The sequence below is a fragment of the Teleopsis dalmanni genome, chromosome 1 (genome assembly GCF_002237135.1).
Source record: "Teleopsis dalmanni isolate 2A chromosome 1, ASM223713v2, whole genome shotgun sequence".
NCBI classification, from domain to species: Eukaryota; Metazoa; Arthropoda; class Insecta; order Diptera; family Diopsidae; genus Teleopsis; species Teleopsis dalmanni.
The window spans coordinates 156,961,129-156,988,037 of NC_051846.1; the positions used below are offsets into that span (position 1 = coordinate 156,961,129).

Here is a 26,909-nt window from a genome sequence, read left to right on the forward strand (position 1 = left end):
ATTTTTATCCAATTTACGGTACTCGAAATTCTGGTAAATACCAACGTTCGCTGCCATTCCGACATAATTTACTATTTCTCTCAATTTACCATCAATTTACTCGAACTCGCACACGGCCTTAGTAGTAAATTGAAATGGGTAGAATAACGGCAAGCCACAGTTTATGCATTTCAAAAAGTGTTACAATATGTAAAACGTGGCCTATCAATGTTTTATATAACGATTCATGTTTTATATATAACATATAATAATACATAAAAACTGTAAATAAAAGGGAGTTAAAGATGTTTATAAATTTTTGTAAATAAGAACACCATTTATAACTAGTTCTTAAATTATTTATAATTACAAAATGTGTTTGAATAACCATTTTTATTAATAAAAAGTTTTTCTACATGTGTTAATTCTAAAACTTTTATATTTCTCTTCTCCTGGCTTACTGGATTTGGGTCTTATGATTTAAGCGAACTTTATAAATTCGTATATTTTTAACACGTTTGTATATACATGTAACAAGAGAAATAAACTTCTAAATAAATTTCTTGCATTAAGAACGGATTGACATTGTTTTTATCATAAAACTTATATCGTAATCGTATATAATACTGTAATCACTTATATCATAGCTTTATTGTTACGTTTTTAAAAGGTTCTTTATGACTTCATTAAGTAATTCTCGAAAAAATTTAGCTCTAGCTATTATTTTTGAAACAAAGAATGTTCGAATACTTTTTGCGATCTTATGAGTCCATCTTCACTTTAACAAACTAAGTGAGAGGAGCGCTCTGGATTCAGCTTCAACCTGCAAAAACCGAGTGATACTTTTATAGATTGATTTCAACTCTCACATTCCAAAAAAGAATTGACAAACGTGGGTCAAGCATCCATTAACCATCATGTAGATGTATAAGGTAGAATTGATCTTATAATTCTATTATATGTAGTGCTGTTATGGTGCGTCACTATAGTCAAATAATCTAAAAAAACACAATTGATTACAGTTCAAAGGGTCACAGGCATTTGTATAAAGTGTTGAGTACTACTTATACGGATGATTTCGATATCATAAATGATCTTACACCCATTGATTTTACGAGCATGTAAGTAGCCGCACAATCAGGTCTTAAGAAGAATATATAACGGTAACAGAGTGATAACGGACATGCTCCCATACCCAAGAAACTGGTACTCAACGTAGTACGTACTAACTACTGAACAAGTTTTAATACAATACTATAATTATTAACGTATAGTCCTTTTCGATGGAATAATAAGCAAATAAAGGTACTCACCGTTTTAAATATAGGAGTGGATTTATATTGAGTAACCGGGTGATGGTAGGAAACTATTAGCACAGCCTGAATTTAGAAAGTTACTTCCATTTACCAGATTACTGCAGAACATTACAGGCGCAAGTACTTGCATTTAGGAGGAAGTATTTCTGACATGCTTCACAGCTCAGATATGCATATACTGAGATAGCTAATTAAAGCAGTCATAAATTTCCGAAAATCTTAACGAAATCCTGATGTGAGTGCAAACAGGTCACTGTTTGATAGGCAGATACATTACTATACTGAGAATTTTGTATAATAAATTTTGTAGAAGCTGCCATGACAAGGAAGAGAGGATTTATAAAGATCTGGTTGTATCACAAGGAACTAATAGCCGCAGGTGTGTTTCAGGTTCATGGCGACAGTCACTTACCTAACAAAACTAATAATTACATAACTGAATGATTAATAAATAATATATAATAGACTATAGCAATAAAAAAATTCAATTAATTTGTTTTGATTTATTTTCATTGTCATTAATTTCTGTTTCACAATAATTCATTTCATTCCAAAACAGATGTTGTAATTAAAACTTCTAGATTATAATAGATTAGTTTGTAAGTTACAGTCATTTTAAATGGTGTTGGTATGCACTGCCTTTCAAATCATTAAAATAATTTTGCAGATAATGTTTAATATATTTTAAAAAAATTTATCCTAATGTTAAAAAGTATGACTAACTTATGTACTTATTTAAATAGCCATAATTAGCTATTGCAGGGCTAGATCTAACGCAAGATTAACACAAGAAATATCGTACAATATTTCTTCTCCGAGCTATTCTTATTGAAAGTTCTACAAAAAAAAACTCTTTTTACCAAAGTATAGTCTTTCATTCTCAAGATATAAAGAAGACAACTTAGTTCAACAACATCAATGTGAAGATAGAGAATAATTATTTCATGAATAATAACAATCGCTAAATAACCATCGCCCATCCTAAGTAGACCAAAAATATTACGAAGAGGCTTTCTCTTGAACATTTTCAGTCAAGTTTAATCAACTCTTTCTAACTGCTCCATTTAGAAGTATCAGTTGAATGAGTGACGAATTGTTCGATAAGATCGTACTTGGATATACTCTCAATATTAATTCTTCAAGGGATTTCCAGAGTGGCATAGAATACAAACACTTGCGGTTTCGACAAATTGGAGAAAGTCAATGAGTTGTTTCAAAAAAAATAACTTTTTAGAAGGCGATCGCAATATTATGTCATAAAAAGTTGTTATGACACAACATTGTTAAGGTGTGTCATTTGTGATGATTATCACAGCACAGAATCTTTTAATTTTTGAAGAATGAAAAAAAAACCAGTTGTGCGCAGCGATTAAACGCCTACGCATGAAAGGATTAACGTCAAAAAAAAGCGAAAACCAAATTAAATAATTTTTATAACACACAAACTTAAACGTGGTCGTAGATCTACTTGTAAAAGTGGTGTACCCAGGTGGGATTGGGAAATAGACCTTGACAATATAATCTTCAGATAGTGCACCACAAAAATACTGGCTAACTACGCCATTGGCTTGTAATGCATCTCATTCCGGTTGTCTAATTGAAACTGCTACACCAAAAATTTACTTTAAGGTCCACAATAATGTTTAAACTGATCGAGAAGTAAAAATATGCAAGCTTTCTATGCCTAAGGTACATTGAATAGTAGAATATTCAATTTTCTCTCCACAACTAGGCATGAAAAATTTTTAAGTTGAAACTGTGTACTTGGTAGGGTCAGGGGTAGGTACAATTTTAGTAATTAAAAAAAAGCAATTTATAGATGTCATTTAACAATCATACATTAATAATGCATGTACGTATATATAAATATAATGCTTTGATTCACTTCGGTGACTACGTGCCTGGTGTAACCAGGTTATTCCAGCTGAATATCTGCCTCAATTTATTAGTGTTGTAATGACTCTGTTAATTACAACCGAGTTAAAGAAATAGTCAAATCAATAGACTTCAAGAGATGGGAGATTTCCGAAAAACACCTGGTCTGTTAAGTCGATTGCAAAGGTATCGATCACATATTTATCAATGCATACGATCAAGGGTGATTACTACACAGTCCAATAACTCGTTTCAACAAAATCTTAAAGAACGAGCATTTACACTTGGATAATGAAAGCATATTCTTTTGTTTAGATAATGCATGGGTACACATGCATATAATCAGCATGAAATGTAATGAATTTAGCTGTAAAACTGCTTCACAACCCAGGATATTTGCAAGATTTAGCCACCTCTGAATGTTTCCTATATTCAAATCTTAGTAAACGTTTAATAAAAAGAAATACCTCCATAGAGCTGCTAACTGATGTGACAAAATACTTTCCCTTATACTTATCCAGTACCTATACATGAAAAGTTATAAGAAGAAACTATTAGAAACTGAAATATATTATATTGTATTATTATTTCCATACTCCATTAGGAGCTTAAGGAGTCTACAAAAGTTTTCCACTATTTTCTATTTTGTGCTATTGCTCTGAATTTAAACGATTTGCCCGTCTCCTGCTGAAATGTTTTCTCCAGGTCATTGCTGGTCTGATTATATTGTATAATGCGGTTTTCAATATAACACAGCAAGTTAACACAGCAAAAAATTGACAAAATTATCGAAATACGAACCTGGGTCTGGTGAGTCTGGGTTTCAAATTTGACAAGGTTCCAATTTAATTATTGACACTTGCAGTCGTATGTTAAAACAGTTGTTTTCAATAAACATTTCCAAAGATAAGTAATGATGGGTAGTTGTTAGAAACCGAGATAGCTATATGGCCAGTTTTTTCCTCAGAAGCTAGGTCAAGAGCTACATGGCCACAGTAATCCAAGTATAGAACCTTCGACTTGGTACACGAAAGTAAATTGGAAGTATCTAGGTTAATATCATATAAATAAAGGAGAACCAGAATAAAAAGGATTACTGGGATAATATACCAGGATTAACACAATCCACATCACTTACACAATAACAATATAACAATAAGAGATGCCAGGATTGTATGAGCTTATCAAAAGAAAAACTTAGAATCATCACAGTAATCCTAACATGACACTGTAAACTAAAATACCACTTTACAAGAATGGGCATACATATGGATGCAAACTGTAGAATCTGTGAAGAGAATGAAGAGTCGGTCACATACGTGCTGTTAGAATTTTCTGCTCTAGAACACATACGGAATAGGCTCCTGGGAATGTATATTCTTACTTTAAAGCTCTGTAAAGTAGTTCCTCTAAACCCAGAATGGGGCACAATAGACCCGACGGTCGCAGTGACACATCCCCTAACAATAATAATAATCTAGATTAATATCTGTTCTAACGGAAAACTGAACTATAGGATCGCATGAAGCCAGGCTCAGCCTACATTCTTGAATCTCTTTTAGTACATGTCTGCCGGCGCTATAAGAGCAGACAATGGAGCACCTGTTGTATCTATGTCTAGGCTTGTCTAGAAAAAGGCTTAAGCTATTGGGCGCCCCATTATTTAAAACATACGGCGATATTTGCAACTTTAATATTGGTAAAATAAACCTCTTGTTAGTCAATATGACTAGTTGTTGTAAATTTAAACTCTTCATTTTGTTTAAATATAAATAAAAAAAAAAAAAAAAAAAAATATTGGTAAAATACTTGCATTTGTCAATGCGTTCGCCCATCCTTCCACCCACAATAACGTGAAATCAAAATGGTTTTCTTAGCTTCTACTCCAACTACCTACATATCTACCTAATGTAAAAGTGTGCTTATATGCAAAAATCTTACCAAGCTCTTGCCTGTGTATGGTAAATGCTAAGTTTATTTAGAACTTAAAAATTGTTATATATTTACATATAATATTTCTCACTTTTTCCCCCTTTCTCTATTTAAATAAATTATTTGTTGTATGATATACATATGTATGTGAATGTGTATGTAGGTATGTCCACAAACATTTTAATTATATTATCCGTAATTTTCGTCGTTCAACTGAGCGATCTTCGAAAACAGTTCGTTTGCGGTAGCTGTACCCCACGAAGAAAAAAGTCAATAAGAAAAAAAAACACACACACACGCACACAACAATGGCAATCCGAAAGCTAACGTGTGATCAAGGGGTTAAAAGCACATAACAAAGCCAAATGAGGGCATGGCGTTTGTCGTATGTATTTTGAAAAGCGAAAGAAACAACTAAAAATGAAACAAACTCACACACACATATACACATTTTCTCTTTTTGCCCATCAACAGGAAATGTTTTTCATTTTTCCTAAATTAATTAAATTTAAAAACTAACAATAATTTTAAAATGAATTCATATACGTCATAAATTATATACCTTTGCATATATAATACGGATATATACAGACACGGCACGTGTATATACATACATACATATATTAATATTAATTTTGCTTTATAATGGTTTTTCATATAAATTTTGTGCAGTAAATTAAAATTAATGGCTTTGAAAATGTATTCGTCTTCTGCGAATGCTTTATGTGCTTGAATTCCCTTCCTCCCCCATAATGTTCCACAACACATATATAGATACATAAATAATAGTATCGATTTATCATGTTGTCTCTTTCTATAAATATACTTATATATTTAACGAACAGTAGAAGAATAACGAACGAAAACATATCGTTCTGGATATGTTCTCAATTCCGACTAAAATTTATTGCTTTTGATAAGCAATAAAAAAATGTTAAAAGAAAAAAATTCGTGGAAGAACGATAAAATGGAAATTTAATGCGCAAAAGGATATTACAAATTATAAGAATTATAATGAAATTTATAACTTTATGTGTATGTATGTAAACATGTTATGATGGCAACCCCTAAGGAAAATTCTTCATAGTCATCAACTTTAATTAAATTCGAAAAAGCAAAAGTAATGAAATGAAATTAGAAATCGATTTCATTAAAAAGATTGTTATTTGTTGATCCATCTGAGTTTCAATTACTTTAATTAATTATAGTCTATGTAATTATATATTTTTCAATTACTACATACTATTACTTTTTGTATGGCGTACTTAAGGTCTTAATGCAGATGTTTTTTTTTTCAGTAAAAACCTTAAATTTTTATGTTTAATTATAAAATTTATTTCAAAATATTTTCTTTTTCTGGGGCTGAGAAATAAAGATAAATATTTGAATATATTCCCATGTATTCTAACATAACAAAAGATTTAAACGACATGAAGTACAGTAGTAGCTTGATTTAAAATTTCTATTATAAGTAAGGACTTTATTTTTAAGCGGATGTGAATAATGCGCTAACTGGGCATTCTAAAGAATACAAAACTATGTACATGATGTCGAGATATTAACAGTCACAAAAAGTGGGCCTACTTTCTAGGACGTTCTACAACAAACCTTCGACATAACTATTTTCAAATAAAAAAGGGTATATTAGCTATATACGACTAAGTTAGTTTACATTGGAGTAGCGGCCCTAAGCCCAAAGCTCACTTGAGCCCAAAGCTCGCTTGAGTCTAAATAATCAGTTATTGATAAGCAGACTAGAGGTCAGCGTATAAGCAACACTGAAAGGCATGACCACCTATTTAAGTGAAACTGAGCCAAACTGACAAATCCATAAATTTGACAAGTCTCTAATTTTGGGGAATGATAGATCTATTAGATCAGTAAATAAAGGGACCACGAAGAATTTAAATTTTCTTCTAGCTAATGGTGAACATTAACACATGAAATAAAATACAGTTTCGTCCCCATCCACAGAGCCAGTTTTATAGCATGTCTTTCTAGTATGCAGTAACCCGCCAGCACCGATAACGTAATGCTAAGCAGACTACGTCTTAGTTGAAGCAGTTGACTGATACTTTTCGTGTCTAGTTTGGATTAAGTCGATCTTGAGAACTAATTGAAGGACTCGTCTCTCCAATTTTGTTTACCTATGTTTAGATATTATTTATTGAATGAGGGCTTGAACATTGCAAATAGAATACCAATATCTGAGAAATGAATATTAGGAAACAAAGTACCTGCCTTGTCAAGCTCGTCTGCTCTATAGTTGGCCGAAATAACCCTGTTACAAGGTTACCACGTGAGCTAGATACAAACACACTTAGCTAGTTCGTTCGAGGAAGTCCGGCTTCTCGAACTGTAAATGACATGTACGGTTAGATAAAACGTGAAACGAAATTCTGAACTTATTGTATAGAATGAGCAATGTCGGATAAAGAATACCATACTACATTTAAGTCATATACATGAAGATTGAGAAGTCCACACAAAGGACTCAATAATCGAATCTAGTACTTCTAAATGATTTTTATTTAACTGTGTAAGCTCTACGTAGGTAGATGAAGTAAAAGCATAAACGCATTATCCTTAATAAGTCAAGAAATCCGTATTGATTTCATATTCCTCGTAATTGTGGATAAAAGAGTAGTAAAACCAGACACATTGATAAAAGCAGATATCTGGCCAATACTAATGCTAGAAATATCGTCGAGTGTGTTAAAGAATGTGACACCCAATAGCTTAAGCCTGGCTCTAAACAAGCCCGAATATAAAACATGAAATACTCCGGCGTGTCCTCTTCGAACGCCAGTAGACATGCACTACAAGATGTTCGACAGAGCAGATCAAGCCTGGCTCCATACCGTCCTACAGTCCAGTGTCCCATTAGCTCCCGTTATCTCAGTTACTTTCGATTTAGTTCTATGTACCAAGTCAGACTTTCTGCATTTGGAGTATAGAGGCCATGTAGCTCTTGAACTGATTGCTCAGGATGTATAAACCTAATTTCTATTTGCCTATTGCAAAAAATGGTTATCAGCTAAGAAGTGTTGAACCAAAAAACTTTGTTGAATTTATCAAAAGCCAGGTTAGCTTAGAAAACATCATAATAAACTTATAATAACAGAATATAGGTATAACAGAAAGTTTCTAATTTTTGTAAACTTACACACTACTGATTGATTATATTATAGATATAATACTAAGGGTCAGTGCACCTAAGTTTTTAAGACTGTTTAATGACTAGATTATTCGTTAAAATTTCCAAGGTCCATAATAGATTGCTTATTGTTTTGGTGACATCTTCTTCTGCAGAAGTTTATAGTATTTAGATACTTCATTGCTAGTATGTTAGAGCAAGAAAGTAATGTTTTTATTTTGTGTACAAATTAAAGACTTTAACAAGAGACTTGTTGTTTTTTGCCGCATTTTGAAGCAGCCGAATACAGCTAATGTTTATAATAGTTAAAATTACGTATAAATACATTAGAAATAAAAAGCTTTTGTGTAAATTAAGTTAATAAATTAACAATAGAGAATCACCAGAACATAAATATAATAATTATAATAATTAATAATATATATTATAATAATTAAGGTTCCATCGATATTCAAGTAATCGAAGGTTTACTGTACATTTTATTAGGAGAATGATGTAATCGCATTTTTTATTTTGTTATGTACAATCTTAATTAAGTTTTACTTATTCCTACTCTCTTTTAATTAGTTGACATTTTTCATTAGTCAGCAGACCAACGGAATCCCTCTTCTTATACCCCTTTTACGTAAATTATTCATACACGATAAGCGAATAAACACACAGACATTAGTATATATAATTTTAGATTAGTCAGCAGTGTAACAAATCGAATGGGTCCGCTTTTTGATTGTAGCTAAGGAAACGTACTATTAGGCAACAATACCTATAAATATGTTACACTCTCCACTTCACCGTAAAATTTACTGTAATTTAATATTCGAATAGAAATAAAATAATATTGTATATATAATATATATATATAACATATATATGTGTATATACATATGTATGTATATATACTTACGTATATAATTTTTATAAATTTATGCAAGGAAAATCTGTTATTCTTCGGAAAATTCTTATTTTCTTGCAATGGGCAACTAAGATATGCGCATACATAAGTTTATAATTTTGTATATAGGACCGACCACATTTAATTATGTTTGTTGGCATATAAATCGCGTTGGTCAATTTGTTGTTGTTTTTGTTTTTGTTTATTATGGTTATATATTCTGTTCGGCTCAATAGGGTAAGTCTTCACCGACTAAATTTCATGAATGCCTGTTTGTTATTTGTATGTAATAAATTCGTGATTGCCTGCACTCTTAATAAATTCGTCAGTGTGTACGCCTGTCTTTCTGTATTTCTGTCTGTGTGTCTGTCTGTCATCTGTGCTAATTTTGTACTTGTTTTCTTGTTTGAAAGTTTTATTTGTCTTTTTTAATTTATTTTTCTTCTATTTTTTTTCACTTACTTCGCCGTAATATAATAGAAAAAAATTTTAAATAATAACAAAACTACAATCGCTGCAATAATTACAGTCGTCGCCGTCATTGCATTGCTGTGTTTACCACAAAGTCAGACAGGCCCCGGCTAAATTATTTTGTTTTGTTGAATTGTTTTTGTCGCTTTGCTTTTGTTGCTTTTTTTGTGGCTTTCTCATTTCGCCTGCATTTTTTTTTTTGTTTTGTTGTTTTGTTTATTTTTCTAAATTTTTTCTTTGTGCAGCGATAATGTAAATTGATAAGCAATTTACTTATCTTTGTGTAAAAAGGAAAAAAAATAAAAATGATATTTGATATATTGTTCGTTTTTTTTACCCATATCATGCTTGTGCATGTATACACTGTGAGATTTTTTCCAATTGATCAAAAACATTTTGTTAAAATAAGTTATCACTGTGTCCGGCAATACTCATGGACCAAACTTTGTGTGAGCAAATCTCCATTACAAACTTACTGTATTATTTTTTATTTTTTTTCTTTACTTTAACAACACAGACGAGGGTGGTCTTAAAAGCAACAACAAAATAATTACTGTTTTTTTTGATAACGAAATTTAATAATAATTATTATGTGACCATAATTACCGATTATGGTCATAGAAAATCCCACAAGCGATTAAATCAGACATTATTTACTAAGAGCACATGTATAAGTTGATATCCTTTACACATATCATTAACTTGCTACATAATTAATAATTAATTTGGAAAAGCAATTACACTTTTAGTAATTCGCTTGCTACTCAGAAGACAAAATAAATTCGATGTTATTGCTGGTATATGGTTCCCACTCTTCCTTCATTCATTCCCCTGCGGGAAGGGGTTACAATATTCCCGAAGTGCCCGTCGTAAGAGGCGACTAAAATCCCAGTACCACGCCGACACTTATGCAGGGGAGTGTACATGGTAGTAAGTGACACGGCACTTGCGACACTCGACCGATTGTGTAAATTCGGTACTACGGGGGTCAGCAGCAGAGGTTTAAGATGGGCCTCGCATCCTACCAAGATGAAAGTTATGTCTTGCATGCATCTCTTCGTTAGTAACCGAGGCATTCATCAGCGCAATGTACCGATGCATGTATTAAGAACACCGTGATGTTAAGCCTGCACGGTAGAAAATCACGTTAATAATATAGATATATCTTCCTTCATCCAATCTATATGGTTCTGCGCTGTGGCTAGAAATAGAAATAGTTTTTTTGTCATCAATAAATATACAAAGAGACATATGTATATACGTAATATACATGTAATATTAATAATTAACAAAATAATATAAAACACTAACATTAGAAAATATTTCTATTCTCAATCACTATAAAACCTCACACACCAGTTATATACCTTGTATTAACCAACTCCACCTAAAGAAATGCAAATAAAACAGCTATGAAGGAATTCGTATCAAAAACAGGAATTCAATGCTCCGATCTATTGGCAGAGTCACTCGATGTTATGGCAATGTAAAACAAGTTTAACATACGTAATCGTAAATCAAAATCTGTTAGCATTGACCAATGACGCAAAACAGATTTTGTAAAAGTTGTGATATATTATAGCCCGATCGTGCTGGCTTTCTTACAAATTGCAGTAGTTTTTAATACTTTACTACACTTTATAGCTGTTTTCAGGACTAGCAAAGCATAACTTTCTGTTAGGAAAGCCCCTTCATTTGAATCATTCATGCAGTTAGTGTTCAACTGAGCTTAAGTATATAAGCATCAAAATAAAATTTTAAAAGCAAAAGTGAATAAAAAATTAAATCTGCTAACTAGCTAATTACGTTAAAAATGGGTAATAATGTATACAAATGTCGAAAATATTTTTCACAAGTTTTGGAACTTAGAAACCATGTGGTAATTCCGAAATCCAATTGTTTATATATAAATTCACAACTTTTGCCTCGTTAAATTTATTTCATCCCTCTTTAGATATGCTTTTACCAGATTTTTTCCAACATTATTTTCTCCCTCTTTGAGTAATAATAATCTTGTTTAGTAGTTCAAACTTTCAAATAAATTTCATCTTCCCCCTTGGCAAAAATCTGTGCACGATATCACTTCTTTATACTTTCATTATCGGTATTGTCTTACTATTACAAATAAGAATTTTTACCTCATTAGATATAAATCCTGTTCCTTAATATAACTATATAATACAAAACACTATATGCTGTATTATCACTATTACTATCACTATTATTAAAATAGTGATATTGTTAGTTTTACTTAAAAATGTAAGTCTAGTTTACATATAAAGAAGTACTCTCGACTTGCGTTTAACTTGATAATTACTCATAAAGCTGACACCTTTAAGAACAATAAACATACAAGACCTAGGAGGAGATACTACGAATAAATGCGGTAGAGAGAAATCATGGGACCAATGAGCTATACTGCTAAGGAAGAAATATTTGCAAAGCAGTATTTGCAGGGGTTAAATATAAAATTAAGCTGCAACTTTCTGCTTTAGATGGGTCGCAAAGGTATCGAACAGGTTTTCGCATAATCCTAACTTAATATTTTAGACTGATAGAGCAACATTTTTAGTTTATAGAATTCTCATGAATTATGTGTTTTTAAAGTATTAGCAACAATAAAATATTTCCCAACTATAGAAACAGGCAAGATTACCAAAAACAATAAAAAAATATGCATAAAATTAAACTGTCAACTACGCTAAGTCCGTATTCTAATGAGGACTCGGTTCAGTTGAGCAGAAACAATAATTGCAAAATTCTGATTTAAACCATAAAACCTCAAATATGTTTACCTATGTATTTTTTTTGTCATCCTTGTCTTTTAAATCAAAACCAATATAAATTCCCCAGGCACTATCCATATGGCACCATATTGTATTTGAGTGTCCATATTGCACGCAGTAATTAATATAGTTTTGAGTTTATTTGCGGAAAGTTATGAACGGTTTATTAACAGTTGCAGTCAAATTTCATATAACACGCATACTATTTTATCCTTAGATACACAAATAAGCCTTTTCCTTTCCTTTTTGGTGATGCTCAGTAAAATATTCATAAATTTTGCACTAATAAACTTGCTTATGTGCACACAGAAGGGCATAAATATCCAAACATCACCAAATAAGTTGCGTTTGATTCGCAGTCGCCAACTTCCTATTTCTATTAAAACCAAACCCAGCACACATCAATCAATTGGAATTAGATTAGAACTCTGTTTCAACTCATGATGAATGCAGCAACTTTACATCATGTTCATATATCTGCTTACATACCACCTCTTACACAAATGCAAGAGGTGTGTTTATATGTTGCTATGGTTTCAATAGAATAGTTGTTGTGGTTGTAGTTGCTGCTGCTGTTGCTGTTGCTGTTGCTGTACTATTGCTGACCCCTGGATGTATAAGCTTACTTGACACAAAAAAGGAACATAAAACTACACTTTCGTTTCATTTCCTTTCCTTTCCTTTCCTATATTCTTGCCAATACAACTGTCCTCGATGACTCCGCACCAAATGCATAACCCAGAGCTTTTGTTTTCCAGCTGTTGGCTGTTACTAGCATCCCAGTTGCATACGATTGTAGATATGCAGTATACAGGTTTGTACTGTTATATATACAAGTAGTGCATATTATTATCACAACTAAACATCGTTTTCTGTATACCTACATGACCTGTTGTACCCTCACATCCTATCCCAGCTAATAATCAGTATTATATTATGCACCCATCTTTTTTACCACCGTTTTGCAGCGCATATTTAATGCTCTGACGACAGCAACACCGTCGGTTGTTATCACTACGGATGCAGAGATATGAAGTACATACATACATAGGTGAAAATACACTCTGTCCGACATCAATAAAAAATCAAAACAAATATTTTGAATTTTAAAATTAGTAATTTTGGGTTGGATTTCATTTTAAATATAATTTTTAATATTTTTTGGAACTGTAAACTAAATTCAGCTTTCATATACCAAATTGTGTACCTGGAAATAATACGTTCAAACGAAGAAGAAATGTACATACAGTAAAATCTAGTTTCTTTTAATAGACAAGTATATGACATAAAAAATATTATATACCCCAAAATTGTAGCCTTGAAGAATTAAACATCATTTGTTGAAAGATTCTTGATTTAGAAGGTATTTAATAAAATTAGATTCATACCATTGTTCAACATAAGTACAATTGTGTCTAACTTGTGTATAGATGGTTGGTTGAAGTAACAGGTGCGCAAATATCTTTCCACTACCATATTACTCGCAAGAAACCTATAAAGATAAAACTAGAACCATCCCATTAAAGTTAGATCATTTAACAGATCTTTTGTCGTTACCAATAAATAGTTCGATAAACTGTCACAGAAATATACCCGAAAATCCTATTTCTTCCTGAAAACAAAGCTGGACAATCACAGAGAAAATGATTAATTGTTACTGTAATTTTTCACAACTCTTACAATGATTATTTTGACTAAGTTTTGAAGTCTTCACGCGATTCCTTTCAATGAGTTCTCAAAATCTGGACTTCTTGTATGAAAATCAGGTTAACTGAGAAGCTATATATAATTTAATTATTTTCTATTTATTAATGGCAAGTTAAATACAATAAAAGTGAGTAATTTTCTGAACGAACTTTAGAACAAAATAAATTAGTAACCCTAGGGATACATCCACCCACGGTAGGCCAAACTTTACAATTTTGATTTCCTTTAATATTTCTGTATCCTGAAAGCCAGCTTCTGTGTAATTTTTTTCGATTTAGTTTTAAGAAACTTGAATATTCTATCATAGTCATCTAAAAATAATTCACATTCTCTCATATACAATAATAGAAGCACCAAAACTTTTTTAAATGCTACAAATTCTTATATATATTTTTATTATTCTTAAGAAAAGCTCTTAAAGAACGATTAAATATTTTAAAATATGGCGATATTCTAAATTGTAATTCCTAGGCAATTTTTAGTCAATCCATGAAAACTGTGATATAGCCTATATATTCTGATTTGGAATATTAATTGTACAAGTTATATATTATGTCAATATTAATTCATAAGTATTGAAGCTATAAATTGAAATCTTTATTCCATCATCACATATATGAATAGCCCAAAAAATTTTTATTCATGTCTAATATAAATTAACTATTTATGATTAAATTACCTGAGATATACATTTTAATAAGCAAAAGACAAAGTTGCAGTAAATGTCACAAAAACTAAATAAAAATTAACAAGATATCAGAGTGCGACATACGAGTATGAATAAAATGAAAAAAAAAAAATTAACCCAAATAAACAAAATATAAACAACCTAAATGACAATCACGTTCTATAGGGCGCCCATCTTACCTCTGTTTCTGTATGGCGCAAAAGAATGGGCGCTGTAAGATAATGATGAAAGAGCACTGGGAGTTTTCGAAAGAACGCTTCATCAGAAGATTCTCTACGACTTAGCGACAACCGCCACATTCGAATAAACAAAGCTATACGAGCTTTATCAAAATATTGATATAATACAGCATACAGTCATATCGTTAAATTGACTGACGGTGGAGGTAATGTACGAGGCTGGAGCGTTACCTGACGCAGCAGAGGTGGGTAGTTATGGTCATTTAAGTTATGAATCAGCAACTAACGCAAAAAGTTAATTACAGAAATGAATATCGTCAGAAAACAGCAGTGTAGATATTTTTAAAGTAAAAAGTGCTACTTTAGTGCACTAAAAATAGAAAGTAACTTTTAGAAAATTTTTAAACAAAATTTTTATAAAAATAGTTAAAATAGTAAAATATTTTTAATGTTTTTTAATTAAGATCTTATGCAAACTTGTTTTTATAAATAGTATGTAATGAACTTTGCTTTTTAAAGATAAAGTTTACCGCTCACAGACACACGAATTCTTCAATTCATTGTCTGTTTTAGCAAGCTTTCACTGTATATAATATTTAAGTGGCGCTGTAGTGTGAAAGTTGCCAAAACTACCATACAACAGTAAATATATGTATGTGTGTATGTATTTATTTAGAAAGAAAATGTAAGATTCTTTGCTGCGAAAACTAAAATCTGTAATTTTATACGAAAATACATACAAAAAGAGATTGAAGGTAATAAAGAGAATAATTCATGGGAGATATTCGTTCGTTAACAAACCAACGAAATTAGAGCGTAGCGGGAATTCAGTTGCTTTCTACTAGGAAATAATTCCAGAGTGTCTCGTTGCCGAAACCTTAAACTTTCAAGTTACAGAACAAATTAAAATGGATGTAACTGAAGTCCATCATATTTAGTTGCACTTATGTACGTATAGATATACATATGTATATGTATAAGTACTAAATAATATATAACAAGATTAACGATAATTGAAAACCGGACACGCTAGTTTAGTTGAACTATATTTTCAAGCTACAAGTGCATAGATATACACAAGGAATGATATAAATATTGTATGTACACATAAATGTATACAAACGGATTATATACATTATTTGTATATACATATATGTACATATGTATATATGTATAAATAAGCTTCGTGTATCATATTGCATAGCTTTTGCAAATAAGTACATGAAGCACAAAAATTTTGTGATTTTCGCGCACGAAAACATGATAAAAGGCAGTCAAAAAAGTAAACATACAAACAAACAGGTAGTGAGACGAACAGACAGACAGACAGAATTTTAGACAATCGTGTGAAAAGCACAGCGAACAGCTGTAGTACTAGCTGTATCTAGTATTCATGCTACTGCCACAACTGCCACCATACCGCACTTTTCAATACACAAAGCACAAAAGCAACAGCAACAGCAACAACAATAGCAACAGTAATAAAAGCAACAAAAACAGTAAAAGCAATATCAACAAAAATAGCACTCAACGCCACCAAGCGACAACGCCGGCAAACGGCAAAACACCGCAGAGCGTACAAATTTGATTACTTTAGAGAATTTTGCTTTGGTTTTCTGAGTTTTATTTCTTTTTATTTATTTGCGTTTTTTTCAATGAATAATCTCATCGCAGGCCCTGCTTCGTTATCACTTTGCACTGTTGCTTAATGTTTGATGTTGGCTTATTCGATTGTTCACTCGGTTGTTCGTGTATTTTCTTTCGTTCGCTTTGAATGGGCAGCCGAATTGTTTTTGTAGTGATTTTTTTTTCGTCTTGTTTTTGTTGTTAAATTTGCTCTTGGCATTTTCGTTGATGAAGTTTGTTTTTAATGATATTTTTTTTGTAATTTTTTTTTGATTATTGCTTTTTTTTGCTTATTTGAACTTAACTTACCTTGAATGGCGCCCTGCCTTGAATTTTTGTATGATTTTCATCGATGAAATGTGCTTGTAGAAGCATGTACATATGTATGTATTTATGTATGTAGCATGTTTATGACTATTTTATCAGTCATTAATTATATTTTTTTTGTGTACATTTTAAATGTTTCCTTGAAATTGCTTTTGCTTTTTATAAATAAATATATGCGTGTGTGTATGTGTGTATATACATTTGTACATTCATATACATAAGTATGTATGTACATAAAATGTTATTATGAATAATCATTAAATTATTTATACATTTACATTTATGCATTTTTAATTATAATGAAATGTATAGTATATACATATATTATATATGTATGTAGTTCTATTAAGAGAGTTATTGGTTTAATTGAAATGAAACAGTTATAAAAATCGCAGATCTTTTTTATTGAAAGTCACGTAGCATATTTTCATATCGTATCTGTTTGCTCATATATACTTACATACATACATATGTACATATTTTATTAATTAATTTTAATTAGAAATGTTTAAGTTATTAGCATGCAAAGAAACATTGTATAATATTTCTAGTTTCGCCACTGCACCTCTTATTTTTTTTCTGATTTACCATTACGTACTACATTTAAAAAATAATACCAATACTCTTTCTTTTTTTTTATTTTTTCATAAAGCATTGTTTTCTGAAAAAAAAAATCCTTTCCAATTTTGCTGATAAAACCATTCTCTTTTAAGCAACCTTAATCAACTTCAATTTTTAAAGTAAAACTTTAAAATAGTGTAGCCATGACGACTTAATAATGTTCCAATATGCTCAGTAGCGATTCCATGGGAACTACATATTAGAAATGGAAGTTACAATAGAGTGAAGCTTTTATTCTAAAAAAGGTAACAAAAAAGTGTATGTAGGGCACAAACAATACGTATTTTTTTTTTAAATTTCTCTATACATATGTATGTAGGTTTATATGTATATATTTTTAGAATAACAGAAAAAACAAATATCAATAACAACACCGGTCTATTGCTTCTTTTATCTTATTATTTTTTTATTCGCCATTCTTACAAAACCTAGATTCTTCTATCTTATATATACATACATATGTATATATGAATGTAAGTAGATAATAGTTCTCTTTTCTTTGTTTCCGCTATTATTACAAATCGTTCAAATTTATTTTTACTTCATCATTATAATATCTAAACTAGAGGTAATGTTGAAACTACATATACACTTACATATATTAGGTCATATTTTTATAAATGTATGTACATATGATTGAAATATAAGGAGAGACAGATTCATATACATATATCTTTAAGTAGATTTTTCACGTCTTACTAATTAAGAATATATTTGATATACAAAAACTCTGCTGCTTTCTAGATTGCATTATAAATTACGTTCATAAACCTTATAAATCTTATTAATATAATAGTGAAAAAAGAAAATACTTTCTATTAACAAATAAATCTCCTTAATGTCTTGTGATCTACGACACTGTTGACAACTATAAGCTAGAAGCTGTAAAAACTTCGATTATTTGGGAACCAGCACAAACATAAAAAACGTCAGTCTAGGGAGTTGGTAAATAAAACCCTGTAACGATAATAATACTTCGCAAGTCTTTTGTCATGCCTCTCCTGCTGTATGATGCAGGAGCTTCGACAATTATCAGCAGTGATGGTTTCAAATTATTCGTCTTTAGAGATTTTATTTTCTTATATCTATCACGTCTTAATACCACTATTTGCGCATGACCATTTTTCTTGAGAAAACAGACGCCCAACTATCGTCAAAAATACTAAATTTTCGAGTAGAAAAGTCAATTGGCACCAAACAGTACTTATAGTACTGTAGCTCTTGTATATATAATCTGAATAAAAAAGTAGTCTAATAAAAAAACTATTGCGAATTAAAGACGAATTCTTCATAAGCACTAAAATATGGATTTTCAGAAGTAATGCAATAACATTCGATAACTATTATAATGTATAAAGCCTAAGTAAAGCTTAGTTTTCAACGTGAACTATTTTTACATATTCGATTTCAATTCCATTTTTCAAAATTAAAAAGTGCTATCATTTTCCTGAAACAACACTGTTGAGCTAAAATTGTAGGAAATCTGACGATTCTAGCATCACTCAGAACATGTTTAACCTTTATAACTGAATAAATTACCACAAATTCATGAAGTTTAAGCAATAATACTAATTATGGTTTTATATAATGAACAAAAGACTATATAAAAAAATGAAAAATAAAATATAACAAAAATGGAAAAAAAACACATATCCTATATAAATCTATATATGTACATACGTAATACATATAAGTATATTATATAAAACGATTAATAAATTTTAATCAAATTTCGAGGAATTTTGAAGATTTTGTACCGCATTCAAAATTTTAGTGACTCATTGAATTTAGAGAGCTCACACAGTCATGAAGAGATCAACCGCAGAGATCTTGGGATTATCACAACATATTGTCTATGACAAAAGCTGTTATATTTGATTATTTATACATATGTATATCATATGGGGCAGCAAAACAAATTTAGAAATTTCATCCCTGTATTCCCTTAGGGATGATGCACGTCTAAATAAAAACACGTGGCACAATTTGTACACACACATACACTTGCATATACATGTGTATATACATATGTATATTCTTCATGAACACTGCTTGATAATCAGCTCACATTGCCAATGAATCATAAAATATCAATGCAGATTATAATTTAAAAAAAGTAGAAGATTTTCAAAGATGTATTTAGATAGGTGTATATCTGAATATGCCAATATATGTATGTATATTATATATTTATTTCTGCTTTTTTGATCATTGTAATCAATACCCTTAGAAATGTGTTCTACGAAAATAAATACTTCTTTAGTACCTTATATCCAATTTTTTATATAAAAATAAACAAATAAACGTACTGTGTTATAATGTGTTTATTTTGTATTATATATAATATAATGCTATATATTATTAAATATATTATTAAATATATTATTTAATATATTATATATATTATTTGATATTATATTATTTATATTTATTTTTAAAAATTAAATGTAGTATTGTCACCATGATTTTGACTAAAATCTATAGTAATCTTTAGGAAATAAAATCCACATTTTATTGTTACCAATATTTCGACTATAGTCTTTAAGATCACCAATATTTCGATTATAATCGAAATATATAATATATAATAAACTGCTATATACTATTAAATATTGTTATATACTGTATTATTTAAATAGTATATATATTTTATTTTTAAAAAATTAAATGTATTATTGTCACCATGATTTTGACTTAAGGTCTATAGTAATCTTCAGGGAATAAGATCCACATTCTATTGCTACCAATATTTTGACTATAGTCTATAGTCATTTTTAAAGTCAGCAATATTTCGATTATAATCCTTAGTCATCTGTAGAGTCACCAATATTTCGACTACACTCTATAGTCATTTTCAGGGTATGGACTATAATCAAAATATTGGTGACAATAAAACACACATATTTTAAAAGTAAACTAAAAAATTGTGATTATTTAAACAACTGACCAATGAGCTTATACATACATATGTATGTATATAAAATTTGGTTATTAAAACAATAAATTAAAATAATTTACCAATCTCTCTATTTATCTAGAAGCAATATACATACATATGTATATAAAAAATAAATTTATGTACATATAATTTTTTATATTAATATATGTCAAAGCTTGCTTAAATATACATATATAAAAAGTATATGTACATACATATATATCATTTTTATCGTTTAGATATACATACATATGCATGTATATAAATTTCTCTTCAAATATATATGTACGTAAATATATACACTAAAACGAACCAATGAATGATTTATGGATTCTATATATTTATTTAATATAGACATATGAATGTATATATGTATGTATATATGTATGTAACTTCTTTCCAGCATTAGCTACAGTAGTTCATTTTCTACATTTGACCCATTCCACCCAAAAGCTTCAACCTGAGCTGCAAGTATCACATTTCTTCTTGTGCATGTATGCGGAGAGTGAGGCGATGAAACGAAATATAAAAAAAAAAAGAAAAGCATCTGACAGTGAGTGGTTGTACATAAATGAATAATACATAAAGCTATAACACGCATTTTATATGCAGCAGCAGTCGAAATATACGATATACATACAAAATGGCACATACATACATACATAGAAATTTATTTGTAGCTTCGTATGCAGTGCAAGCAAGCAATGCGTACTATTAAGTAGCAAATACTGACTCTTTGGTGCCTAATGCAACGATCTGCCCGTGCAGCAGCTGTAAGAGATACACACAAAAATCCAACAACAACTCAACCAGCTACAATAATAAACTACAAAAATATTGGTAATAACGATAACAAAATCACCAACAACAACATTAACATAGCAACAACAATGAAAACAGCTACAAAAGCAATAACAAAATAATGAAAAAAGGTCAAAGTATCTATTGGAAGTATGACAACGGCAACAACTACAAAAAGTGGCAGCAGATGTCTATACATATCTATATACATATATATATGTATATGTATACGCTGGTATGAAAAAAACAGCTATTTGTGAAAATACATATACATACTATATACTACATATGTATGTTCATTGTGACTTTGGAGTGAGCGGGATAGGAGAGGAATAGAAATTGCTTTTGGTTGCAATTTAGTGGGGGGATATGTAGAATTGAGCAAATCTACAAACTTTGGTACCCATGAACGCAATACAAACTTTTACAAATACAAATTAATGTACATACATATGTATTTATGTATATCTAATACGATTATCATAATTTATGTGTGAATACCACAAGTTAGTATGTAAATATGTATTACATAAATAGATTAATAATTTAATGAGTTATAAATAAATTATTATATGAATACATACTTATTTGTAGGCACATACATATGTATTTATTAAATAATTGATAGAAAATCGGTATATCAAGAATAATGGATCTCATGCCCAAGCAAATATTTTAATATAATGTCTGTCTACAAATTCATTTTTTTAAAAAATAATAATTACTTACTTTCGAAAAATTTATGTTATTAATTCAATTAATTTATTAAAAATAAAATTAAATGAATTGGATTAAATGAAATTAAATAATTATAGTAATTTTTAAATAATTTCATCTAATTGAAATAAATATGTATAATTAAATGAAATGAAATGAAATTAAATTAAATTAAATTAAATTAAATTAAATTAAATTAAATTAAATTAAATTAAATTAAATTAAATTAAATTAAATTAAATTAAATTAAATTAAATTAAATTAAATTAAATTAAATTAAATTAAATTAAATCAATTAAATTAAGTTAAAATAATTAAATTAGATTAAATTAATTTAAATTAAATTAAACAAATTAATCAAAAAAATTAAATTGAAAAAAATCAATTTAATTTAATTTAATTAAGTTGAGTTAACCTACGTTAGTGTATATTATTTAATAATATAATAAACTAAATTATCTCAAACTAAATTAAATTGATTCTATTAAATTACTTTAATTTAATCAAGTTGTATTGAATAAAATTTAATCAAAATAAATTACATTTAATTCAAATGTAATTTATTTATAAATTAAATTAAATTATTTTAAAATTAATTAAATTATATTAAACTAAATGAAATTAAAGTAATTTAAATTGATTTAAATTATTTTATGTTAAAATAAATTTAATTATATCAAACTAAATACAATTGATTATATAAAATTAATTTAATTTAAATTAGTTACATTAAATGAAACTAAATATAAATAAATTAAACTAATTAAACTAAATTAACTTAAATTAAATTGAATTTCAGTTTTGGTACCACCATAGGCTGTTTTACGGTTAAAATATCATATGAAAAGTCATGAAGGCAGAAATTTTAACCTTTTTATTTCATCATTATGCATTATCCTTTTATTATCTATCTAAAAATATATTTTTATATTCTTTGTAACATTTGTAACAATCTTAAGTTAAATACTGAATTTATAAAGATGAAAAGTACGTATTTAAACCTAACTAACTGATGAAAATAAACCCGGATAACAATATATTTTAATCTAACTGAAGAAAGAATAATGAAAATATGTGTTTCAACCTTATCTTTGAAAGAATAAAAAATGTTAAGATATGTAAGTATAGATTCAAACTAAACCTTTTTAGTTTTTACCCAAAATAATATGGGTAAAGATTAAACAATAAAATCGATTCCTTATATATAACTTGGTTGTTTTGATGAATTTAGCTCAAACCAGTTCTACCTGTTCCATAAGACGTGTTAACTTTGTACATTTGTATTTGTTAATTTTATTTCCTAAACCGGTTACCAACTATGAAATATTAGTTAATATCTCGTTACCATTTTAAAATCTCTCACCGAAGTAAAATAATGTTCCCTATAGTCTTGCAGACAAGTAGTAGATACTTATTATAATTATTACGAAGTCACTTCTAAAATAGACTTTAATAACCGATTGATTCTTTATAAAATTTTATAATACTTTTATATATAAAGTAATTAGAAATTGATTAAACTATAAAATTAAATAAACTGTTGAGGTAGGCGCTTAAACCCTTAGAGTATAGAACTAAAAAATTTCTATCGGTAGTAATGAAAGAAATAAGGTGGTCACACAAAGAGTAAAAGAAGGATAAAAGAATTGATTAGAGATAAAAACAATGTTGGAAAGTATGGTCTTCAATTCGATCTACCGTTTTGCCTTTATCTTATCTATTGTTAAAAAAAATTGTCTGAGTGTCCTTTTAAGTTTGGAAAACAAAATGACAGATATTGCCATGTGTGAAAAATAGGATTCAAATATAATAGAATTATAGTCAATTCAATTTTATGAAAGTTGGCTCTTAACATTTTGATTGGTATTCATGGTTAGTGATGATTTTTTACGTATGTAAGCTAACTTACCTAAATGTACTAGTTTGGATATTTCATTTAATATGGATTTTAGATTTCTAATTTTTTTTTCTAAGGATTTTTCTCATGTAACTGTCAGAAAATTATTGTATACACAAAAAGTAACTATGGGTATTCACGAATTTCCAAACAGAGCTTGGTAACCGAGTAACATGGTAACAATGAAAAGAGGAGAAAACAAAATATATTTCAAATAAATATACTCAGTAAACCAACGACTTATTTTTAAAGAAAGAGTCAACATAAAAATTCAATTGATTAAAAATAATAAATTTAATTATCGAATTCTTATCTATATTAAGTTTTTTATTGATTATTTTGTTTCATCTTATAATCTTTTGTTGTATATGTTATTATATATAATCTTATATATTATATTTTTTTAATTTATTTTTTTTTATTAAAAATTAAAAATATCAACAACAAGGCACTCTAAACTACTAATTACGTTTAATTTTTATTGTGTTCACAGCGCACTATTAACGCATTTAAGCCATTTTTAATTATTTTAAAATGTATATATATAATTTTTAGAATATAAGATTGAGAATTGTTAAATAAAACCAGTTTTCAATGAGTTTGAATAAAATTAATGGATTTTTGTTATACAGTAGTTAATTTATTGTTAAATGTCTTTCTAATATTTATGACCATTTGTTGGCATTAACATATGTTTTATTTGTTATTTTTCGAATAATAATTTTTTAAAATAACTTTTATTATTTCATTTTAAATTTTATTTAAATTTATTTACACAAATTTCAAATAAAAAAATTCGATATTATTTTGTGTTAAACAATTACAATAAATAATTAAATTGATTAGTGAAAATAATTATTTAATTAATTAAAGTACACCATGTAATTGTAATTAACAGCGTAATATGGATATAACAACACATTGTTAATGTTTGAAATAAAATTTTAGGAAATTATGATTAAAAATCAAAATTTTCAATTCTCGAAATTTTATTACATTTTTCAGTATCATATTGAAAAAGTTTTTGCTGTTGGTACCACTGTCATATATGTCTTACACTGTCCTACATACTCGTAAATGTATATACATATACAAATGTAATTTCTTGTAATTCAAATAGACTGAATATTAGCTGGTATATCTTACTTAGCCTATCTCATTGTCGTATGGTTGCTCTATGGCACCATCAGTTAAGACGTGTCATGATTCGGTATTTGGTTATCCAAGTATTTCTCATCTTGTTAAAGAGTGTTCATCATTCGGTAGTTGTTGATGAGTTGTCTGCCTACAACAAATCCATTTCATTAAGCAATTTCAGCTTGTTGAATTGTATCATTATAACTTAGTGACACTTTAAACAGTTCTTTAGCTAGTATCACATTACCTCTGAATAGCATTATAAACTTTGCCAAATGTTCTAATGGTTCTAAATCTTGAATTTTTTTTTAAACGGTAACATAATGGGCCTATAGGTCTAAGTTGATCTTTTGAGATCGCCGGTATAACGAAACCTAACCTACAATCCCATTATAGGGTAACACTTAATATTCTTTATAAAAAGTAATTTTCAATAAATTTTAGCAGTACATAACCTGTTTTCAGGTATACTGGGCATTGAATTATGAAGACTTAATTTATTGAATCAAATCGTTTTTTCACACTCAATGTTATTATCACCTCCTAAATATATTGCTCCTTATGTGCGATGCCTTTCAGTATAGGCAATGCATCAACGGTGAATTAGATTTTGCTGGAGCTGTACTGGTGTTTTAACAGTTTTTTCCTTCTTTTGACAAACTGTTCTTATCGGCTGTACATTATTCCATTAAATAATTTCTTCATTATAACCCTCATACAAATTACTCCACAACTATTTTAGAAATTAATTTCATTTTGGAATAACAATTTATCACTGTTTCTTTCATCTTGGATTATGAATACCTTTAGTAGTGCTATGCCTAATGCGTTTGTTAAGTAGCTACCTTAATCTATTACTCATACGTTAAAATCTTCAAGTTTCCAAATTTATTTAGACCGAGAGTTAATGGTACATAACTACTTAAATGTGGGGCCCTTTGCTATAGCAGTGAACCGTGTTATCGCATCTTATTGCAAATCATAATGGTTGCTATTTTCGCTCTGTAAATTTAAAAAAGGTTTGATTTTTATTGTTCTTACAGTTCATTAATTAATTTTTTATCTGTGTTTCAGACATATTGTAAAGCTAAAGAATTAATAATAAACGTATGTCATAATTATTGAATACCATTAAGAATTTATAAGATTTGTTAACATTTAGAAACAAATATCACAGATTTTATTAATGGTTTTCGCACTATTTATACGACCGCGGTTACAGCTTCTACGGCGAACATAATTTTCCTTGGTTCAAGTGTGCCTGGCTATGTAAGTAAGCGCCAAACTAATGAAGTTAAGCAAATACCATTATAAATAAACTAGAGAAGAAGTGAGGAGGTGCATGATATTTCCCAACAACAAAGAAGCTTTCAACAGAAAATGCATTTTATTGCTTTATGTTGCAAAAATTTTGTATATTCTGTTTTGGCTTTTCGTGTTCCTCTACTCGTACATGTGAAAATTTTTGCAATTTATTTTTCACAAATAGACAAAAAGACAAAAAAGACCAAAAAAAACTCGCTAACTCATTATCTATGTATATACGTAAAATCTTATATTCACGGCGATAGGCATCGTATGTGCCTATTAACTACATTATAATACCAGATGTACATATTTTTCCCCTCTGTTCTTTCACGTCTAAAGTGAGACTAAGCGGAAAAAGACAATTTGTAAACTTTCTCTATTTTTTTTTCAAGAATAGAAAGTATTAAGCGACAGAAATAGCTGAATTTTAATCTTCAAAAAAAATAATCTTCTCGTCTTCTTAAATTATAAATTAAAATATAATGACTGATAAATGTTGAGGTTATATATAAAACATGTAATTGTTATTATATTATTTTCAAAGTTTTGAAAAAA

General features: G+C 29.0%; 1 protein-coding gene across 1 annotated transcript in view; it reads left to right on the forward strand.

The window, feature by feature from the left end:
• The window catches only part of LOC119666533 (serine-rich adhesin for platelets-like), a 378,359-nt gene that overhangs the window by 325,698 nt on the left and 25,752 nt on the right, over positions 1-26,909 (forward strand). The gene's annotated exons all lie outside the window — the stretch shown is intronic.